Source organism: Mus caroli, chromosome 15, assembly GCF_900094665.2.
Source record: "Mus caroli chromosome 15, CAROLI_EIJ_v1.1, whole genome shotgun sequence".
NCBI lineage: Eukaryota > Metazoa > Chordata > Mammalia > Rodentia > Muridae > Mus > Mus caroli.
The window spans coordinates 38,703,150-38,712,282 of record NC_034584.1 but is presented as its reverse complement, the minus strand read 5'-3'; positions in this window follow the sequence as shown (position 1 = coordinate 38,712,282).

Here is a 9,133-nt window from a genome sequence, read left to right as displayed (position 1 = left end):
CACACACACACACACACACACACAGAAGTGCTAGTCAATCCTGACTGATTGAGAATCTTCTGTTGAATTTACTTTTAAACATGTGGCTGACATAGTGCTCAGTGTGGACGGCTGATCACAGATAAAAGGATCTGGAAGCAGCTGAGCTTGTAGGTAAAGATGCTCTAAGTTCCGCAGAAACTCTTGTGCCTGAGCTGCTCTGAAATATATTTTTATTTCTTGCTTGATGGGATTTTAGGAGGTAGCAAAACCTTCTGAGAGAAAGCCCTTGATGCTTGCAATAGCTGTTTGCTTTGAAAGTTCTCTCTCTGTTATGGAAACCCTTGTACTGTTTCTCCACCAAACCAGTAAACCTGCTTCCTTCTATCATTTTATATGAATGAAAAAATGAGTTAAAATTGATTTTAAACCATTTCTACTGTGAGCTTCTGAGGCTCATATAAAAATTTTATTTTTAAAAAATGACTTGAAGACTTGGAGTAGGGGTATATACTGCAATCGCAGTGGTCAGTAGGGCTGTGAATTTGAAACCAGTTTGGGCTATAGATCAAGACCTTGTGTCATGAACAAACAAGCAAACAAAGAAAGCAAGTAAATAAGATTATCAAAATCCACCTGGGGAAACTTGTAGTGCTCCAAGGCCCTCTGCTTGTTGCAGGCACCTTTGTCCCTTACAGTATCGCCTGACATGCCAATCACAGGACCTACCCGTGGAAGCTAAGAGGGACAATTATCTAGTGAAATTCTAGCCAAGAGTCACTGCAGTCCCCAGGGCTTGAGATGAAATGAGTTACAGACTCAATGTCAGTTTAGAAAAGCACAAGCCAGCCTGAATTTCAGCTCTCTAAAGCCACCTGTGGCAATTCTACAACATGGCTCTTCTCTGGACTGAATACATCAACTGCTACTGTTTGCATGCTTTTGTCTGACCAGCCTACAGTGAAAAGGAGCCATTAGCTGGACTCACAGCATGTGGTGCCAGTTCTCTATTTTGCAAGATCAGATCCTCCTCAGAGGGGGAATCTATTTTAAGTAGACAGGACCATATGGGCATCAGAACTGTGCCCAATGAGACTGAGGCAAATGCTGAGAGAACCACGGTGAATGACCCCAACCCTTTGACTCATGGAGAAACACCTTAGTACCCATTTCTTTTACCAAATTGCTACAAATTAATGGCCCAGAAGCCACATACAGCCTTCAGGTGTGTATTGTTTAGCATGAACGGGGCCAGCTCGAGTGTGATTTAAAACAATGCGATTAGTTTTACTTTTCAAAATTTAGAAATTTGCATATCAAAATTTGATTGTTTTTTTTTTTTCTCATGAAAATTCAAAGGGTCATGGAGCTGATGGGCCGACCGTCCTGCATGGAGGTTAACTCACAACTGGCAACTGTGAGTGGAAGGCTGCCAGAGTCCTTGATGTGAAATGTGATCTCTCCCATCCTCTACCCGCCCCACAGCCTGCTCCCTTTGTGGTACACCACAGCCTATGTATTACACAAGTTACATGCATGATCTCTGTCAGTATTTGAGTTTGGCCTCTGAATCATCCCCTGATTTTTAGAGAGAAAAGGGATACCAGTCAAGCATACATTCTTTTATCCTGGGCACACTTGTGCCTAAATATTTGTTCTTTCAAATGGTCTAACAGACTGATCCTTTCTCCCTGGGGCTACAGGGCAGGGATTACTCAGAATCATTTCTTTCTTGCCTTTTAATTGGGATGAAAATGCTTTCCATGAGGGAGGCATTGTCTCCTTACTTTATCCTGACTTCATTACTTCAAATTAAAATCCTACTTCAGAAAGCCAATCTTACCTTCTCATTCTCCCCAGACCTTTATTCAGTCTTCAGATCTCATAGGTGGTGTGCTGTGACTACTGTGCTGTTTTGCAGGGGAGCACTTGCAGGGGAGTCAGCTCTTTCCATTCCATTCCATGTCTAATCATTTCTCCTGCCATTCCTCAACATCTATATTCTGAGTAAATGCTCAGCACCTCTTGTCTCTTCTCCTAATAGATAACTGTTGAATTCCTGTTATGTTCTGAGTGGTTAGGAGTTAAACACCACATTTTACATTCTCATAGTTCACAGATATTAAGTGAAACAGACTTAGGGATAGTTACATGGGTTGAAATAGACATTCAGTGGCTTGAGTTAAGAAACAAAGATACTTGTGGGTAGATGTACAGTGGACAGAAGGACCCATTTGAGCTGTCCCAGAGAAGGTAACATCTGAGAACACTCTTGAAGAAAAGCACAGCTTCCTTTAAAAGAGGGGATGAGAGATAGCATTGTACGTGAAGAAAAGCAGCCGTGAAAAGCACACTGATGACCATGAGCCATGTAAAGCTGTGGAAAGCACCAAGGATTACACGGGGTTAGGAAATATTTCACCACCTCTTTGACTTAGAGGGCTGAGCTGTGATGAGACAGACAATGGGTGACTGACCATAGGGTGTTTAATAGGGGTTCTTCCTGGGCTGTGACTCACAGTATCCTTGAGTTCTTTTCCCTATGACTTGTTCTTTACAGTCTAGAAAAAGTTCTTTACACACCTGACCCTTACCCCCAACCTTGTCAGATCATATTATATTTTTAATCAACTTCATGATCCTTATAACACTACGTTACTGAATTAACTAAGATTTTTGTAAAGTAGGTTTTTTTATTAATAAAATACAGAAGTGAGGTAAAATGATAGCAAACCTTATATTTGCACTAAGTTTTCTTAATAATAGTATCTTAAATAATATTATCTTAAAAAAAAAAAGACCAGCTGTGGTCTTTATATTTTTGAGTACTTCTAACTAGAGAGAAATGAAGGCATTTCTTTGGAAATAGCAGGTGAAGATGCAGAGAGGACAGTACATAGATGATGGATCCAAGGTGACATACACATATCTCAAAGTCCACATTTTGCCTGTGTTTCTGGCCCTCTGCTATTTAGACAGGGCTTCTCAATCATGGTCCACATTCCTCATAAGAAAAATAGACATCAAATGTGGAGAGCTGTGCTTCAAGCAATCGTGAGCTGCGAGCAATCGCCATTATAAGATGGTGCTGGCCTCAGCTGTGCCTAACTAGTAAACAAGCCTTGTGCGCAAGTGCGAGAGTGAACTCAGGCTTAGTCACTGCCCATCTTGGGACGTAGTAGTGGGGTGATGGGCGAGCAATGAATCAGGAGCTGACACGCCACATCAGGTGCTGAAATGCCATGGCTGAGGGCTATATAAGCCACCCCATTTTCCAGGGTCTGGGTCTTCCCTCTTGAAGAAGCAATAAAGCTTTTTGCTGCAGAAGATTCCGTTTGTCCCGAGTGTGTTCTTGCCGGGGAGAACCGTAGCTCGGGATAATCAAATTTCACAGGGTACCTTGTAAGATTGTTCTAGCTCTGAGGTTGGACTTGTTCATTTGTTTTCTGATCTTGCTTTGGACTTTCCCTTCAAGCCTGAGAAAAGAACAAACACTTCGTTTGGACCTACCACATTCTCAGTGAGATAACATGTGGTATTGGGTTTTACCTTTCCTAGATGCCACAAAAGTTTCCATTTCTATGACCAATGTTCTTCCCGCAGCACATGCACACCAGTGCAATCCAAACTACAGGAATGATCCATAAGAGTCATTCTGTCGAGGAGGGGTAGGTAGTTCTTCACTAATCATCAGAATCCACAAATAGCAACTATTTATGCTATCCACATTTATTATTTTAGGCTGCAGGAAGGTATGGGGGTGGCATCAAATTATCTCAGGTAACTTGATAAGATTTAGGGAGGTGACAGGCTCAGAAAACAGTGGAGAGCTTCTTACGGAGAAATAGCAATTTTATGGGCTCTAAAAATAAGAAATATGATATCATTTTTCAAATTAGGATTCAGAAACTGTACCAAGATTCTGGTCCCTGGATCTGGGATGGGAGTCCTTGAGTTCTGGAGGTAGGTTACGAAGTCAGAATAACTCCAGGCTAAAGCACTTCCACAGCCCAGCAACGAGCTTTCCACATCCTCTGTGCGCATGCAGGTTTCACCACCGTCCCCGGAGGGAAACAGAAGACATCTGATAAACTATGTACCAAAAAAATTGTCAACATACATTTTGATTTTGTTGAAATTTTGTATCTGCTAAAGAAATTTTTTGATGTTTGGTTAGCAAAAGAAAGTACTTTATGTGCTAGAGCAGAAATTTGTGTTTTCCTTAATGGAAAATAAATGTCACCTTGTTTGTTCAGGACTGTAAGAGACACTGTGTGTGTTGTCTGAGCTGGACACAAGCAAGCTACTAATTTTCAAATTTATGTGCCTTGCTTTTTTTTTTTTTCTATATCACCTGGCCCATGCTTATGGAGAAATTGAGAGCTTATATTTAAGCACAAAATTAAAATGAACCAACACCCATGTATAGCTTCCCTTCCTTGTAGTGTGTATGTACTGTTCTTATCTGGCTAGATGAACCTCATGTTCAGGAAAGGTTAACACTGTTTGAACAAATTCCCCTAAAGTGTTACTCAAGGATATGACCTAACAAAAGATTAAAGAATAGACTTTAATCAAACTGTCTGGATTGTGAGCTCACATTTAGTTTGATTTATTGCATGTTTTATGAAATGATGAACTGATTTTCAAAAAATGCATGTAACTTGAAGTTACTGTAAGAATCCTAATGCGAAATCTGAATATTTTAGTGGATTGTACTTAGTCTTTTCTTTACCTTCCAGACCCTTTAAGTAAAATTCCCCTCTGTTTATGAAGAGTTGCAGAAATCTTTACCACTAAGATGGCATTCTCTTTTCCTCACTAGGCTCTTCAATATAAAACTTGTCATTTGGTTGCTCTTCTGGTCTTATTATGCCCTTGACATACATGAACTTATGTAAGAATTTGTTCTTTTTGCTACTGTATAATATTTAATTGCATACATATATGGTTTGTTTCATAAACTTACTGGTTAAATGTTTTCAACAGAAATGTTAGAGCCACAAATTTTCTTCTATAATCTTAGTGAATTGTGTTAATTTTCATATGTTATACTTTTATTCTCATTAAGTTCATTATGTTATCTTTGTGTGTGTGTGTGTGTGTGTGTGAGAGAGAGAGAGAGAGAGAGAGAGAGAGAGAGAGAGAGAGAGAGAGAGAGAGAGAGAGAGAGAGAGAGAGAGTTAGTTGTGTGTTTGTGTTCATCTTCAGACAGTTACAAGGGCCACCGGGGGATTTTAGGTCTCTTACTGTGGTATCTCACCTTCATCCCTTGGGACAGGATCTCTCAGTGAACCTGGAGTGAAGATGGCATCCAAAAAGTTCCATCAACCCCATCCCCAGTGTCTCTACCTTCCACAATAAAGGTGTTACAGGGGCTCACAGACACATTCACCAGTATATAGGAGGGTGCTAGAAATTTGCACTCAGGTCCGCAAGCTTGCCTGACAAGCACTTATCCACTGAGCCATCTCCTAGAGGCCAGTGCATTGTATTTCCTAGCTTTCTTTTTATAATATCTTTAAGACTTTAGGAATGGGCTATTTAATTTTCAGGTATGTGTAGATTTTTGTTATCTACTGGCTTTAGTTTCATACTATGCATGATTTCAATTCTTTTTAATGTATTGGGATTTATTTTTATAGCCTAGAATGTTTTACCTTGATGGAAATTCCATGTGTTCTGCTTTTGCTTGCCAGAGTGTTCTGTAAATATTGATTAGCTCAAAATGGCTGATAGTGCTGAGGAGTCTACATCCCTATCGATTTTCCTGCATACTTGTTCTGTCAATGTCTGGGATCTGGTGTGGAAGTATACAGAGAAAATCGTGTGTTTTTCATTCCTTTGTTGCCGTCATGCTGTGAATCATGTATTTTGAGACTGTGTTATTTTGTCTCCTTGGTGATATAGCATTATGGTCTCTATAGTGATGTGCCTTAGCCAAACTACCAAAAACTCATTGGCTACAGAAAGAGATATTTTCATAAGTTTGACATTATTTTGAAGGTGTTAAGTCATGTTTTACAACATATAATAATATCAGTTTTGTTTTTCAGAATCCCCTCATGTGGATAGAGTAGTAAATAGGTTTTATTGCACACTAGCCACACTGGACAGAGTGTCCAACAAGTGTTTGGTATATTATTAACCTGTCCTAGCTATAATTATTAAGTTTTAAGTTGATTACCTGTGGAATCAGGTAACTTATTTACAGAGTAATTTTGTATTATGATACTCTGCCTCCTCCTTGTGCAGTATTGGCATATTTAAATATTATTTTCAGACAGAAAGGACAGCACACATTATTAAAGCCAGATATGTACCTCTCTTCTCAAAAAGCAAGGAAGCCAGTAATTATGACTAAAATTTAGTCACGGATTCAGATTATTAACATTAGATGAATGTTTGATGGTACTGAAGAGGCCAGCTCAGGAACTTTGGAAAATTCCACCAGACGCCTTCCCTCCTGGAAGGGAAAGGTCATGAAGAGCATAGGCACCCCTTCCTCTCTGGAAGGGAGGAGCTGATTACATCCCTCAGACCACAGGGAGGAGGGGCTGAACACTGACCACCTGCAGGTAGAGGTAGACATCTACCTGATTCCCTATAGACCAATCAGTTTAAAAGTCACACTGTGTGCCTACTGGCTGCTGCCTGGAGAACTGTATAAAGGCTTGTTGGACAGGCTGCACATCTTTGTTCACTCTCTCCAAGTGCAGGGAGACCCCAACATGTTGAAACAGTACATTTCTCTTGCTTTTTTGCATCAATTCCAGCACTCAGGGAGTCTCTGGTAAGCTAAGGCTGGCCAGAGTCTTACAGTACTTTGAGGTCACCCTACCATTGATGTGTAGCTACTCATTTTATATTGCTTCGTGGGAATTTTGTCTGCCTGTCCCCTGGTGGCCCAATCCTTATAGAAGGTGGGTGTGTAAAGAGCTTGTTGGGACTGGTCATGACAGACATTGGTATCTTATTTTAAGGAGGAATGTAAAATCTGTCACATTCAGAATTATCACACTTCAGATAACCAAAGGCCATTTTAGTAGTGGAAATATTAAAATATTTGTGTAACACAAAAATAACAGTGATCTTTCTAAGATGTCTTGTTATATTTTCCTTTCAAATGTGCAGCCCACTAGGAAAATCCCTGTGACAAAGACTGGCAGAGAGGAAATGTGATGAATGAACTAAGATCAACATTAAGGCTATTTCTCACCTGCAGGGTGAAGGTTTGCCTCTCCATCTATTCACAGTGGTTAAGAGCTCACTTCTAAAGTGCCAATTATTTGTCAGGCTGCATGCCAGCCCCTGCAATGGCAACCATAAATACAGAAAGCACAGAGGAAGGAGCTCTTAGCCTGGCATGTGTGACTTAACATAAACTTCTAATTCTAATGCAAAGTGTCTGTTGCTTTCACTGGGGTATGTGCCCATTGTTAAGGGAGCACAGAGATAGAAATGAATGATATAGAGAAGCTTTCCAAGACCAGGAAGAAAGCAATCCATAGAACAGGGCAGGGGGTGAGGAGAAAGTAATAAAAAGCTGGAGTATGAGGGAAAATCCGCACAAAGCAAATTCTCAGTGAGAACAGTGAGAGCCTAAGTCTTGCTCATAGAGGGTCCATGCTGAGCTCTACTGCAAAGCCCAGGCAGAGACAGAATTCTCCTGGGGACTAGGCTTGATTACAAAGGCCTGTGCTCTCTGCATGACTCTTGACTTCCTTCCCAGTTCACTTAATGCCTGTGTGGCTAAAAGTCCTTTAACTTCCTTGGGTCTTGAATTCTTCACATGCAAAGTAGGATTAGTAAAAAAAAAAAAAAAAAAAAAAAAAATTAACCTCTTAAGGTTGTGTTCCTTTTTTTAACATTGAATGAAGTCATGAGTATAAATTACTAGAACTATACCTTCAAAAACATATTCTAAGTTTTAGCAGTTGCTAGAATTCAAATAAAAGGAAAAAAATGGTCTTACTGATCTTAGAGGCTTATTTTTCTAAAATTCTTCTCACTTTAGTGGTATGTACAGTGACAACAGCAAGAATCTGAGTGCCCATTTGTATTATAGAGAACAGAACTCAAGGATTATAATGTAGATTTCTTTAAGAAATTAAGAAATGGTTTAAGAATGATTAAACCATTCTTGAAATAAAGGGCTGGGTGAATTTATTTTTCTGATTTTAACTGTATAGTCTGCCCATTCTAAAGGAAAGTAATTAATTTTCACTTGACCTAGCATAAATGGATACATAAAAAGATACTCATATTGACTAGCAGGGGCATCACATGTTTGGCTGAGAAACCAAGTTAAATTTCCATGAGAAATTTGTTTTAATGTAGATGACATGGTTTGGTGTTATTTTGCAAGTTTCTTGTTTTGTTTATGTGTATAAATAATAGCAGAAGAGTTAAATTGATCATAACACTTGACACTGTTCTAAACACTTGATATACAATAACTCACTTAATTCTTATAGCAACCCCAAGAGATAGATCTTATTACTTACATAAATTTGCAAATGAGAAAATTAAGAGGTTGAAAAACTTCTCCAAGGACGGAGTCAATGCTGAGTTGGAAGTCTGGCTCTAGAAGCTAGGGATGGTATGAGAGTACTGTATGCTGCATATCTCATTGTAGGTCTGTAGCAAAAACATTTGTTGAAAGATACTATCAGAGAGGAAAGCCATCACCCCCAGCATATCTAGGCAGATGCACCACCTCTGTAGCCAACAGTCTTGGCAAAAGCCCCTAGTGTCACTGTTCAGGTTACTTTTGGGTTTCAGCAAATCAATTTAATCAATTTAAGAATAAAAAAGGCACAAAACATCAAAGTCTTGAAAGGCATGCTTTTAGGGACTCCTAGAGTGTGCCAACTCTAAAAATTCAGTATCATTCACAAAACATGTTTTAGGCAATCAATAAATATAATATGCATCTACATATTCTAGGGAATTTAGGTAGCAAAGGCAAATAAGACAATTCCATTCAATATGCAAGTAATTTATTGTCCTATGGGAGAAATAACCAAACACGCAATACAAGTTACAATAAAGAAATCCGGCCTCAGTAGGGCCACAAGCCGCTCCGGTCAGAAAAGCGCCGGGGTACTAGGGCCCAGGGTCGGCTGACACGCGCCAGCTACCCACAACACCC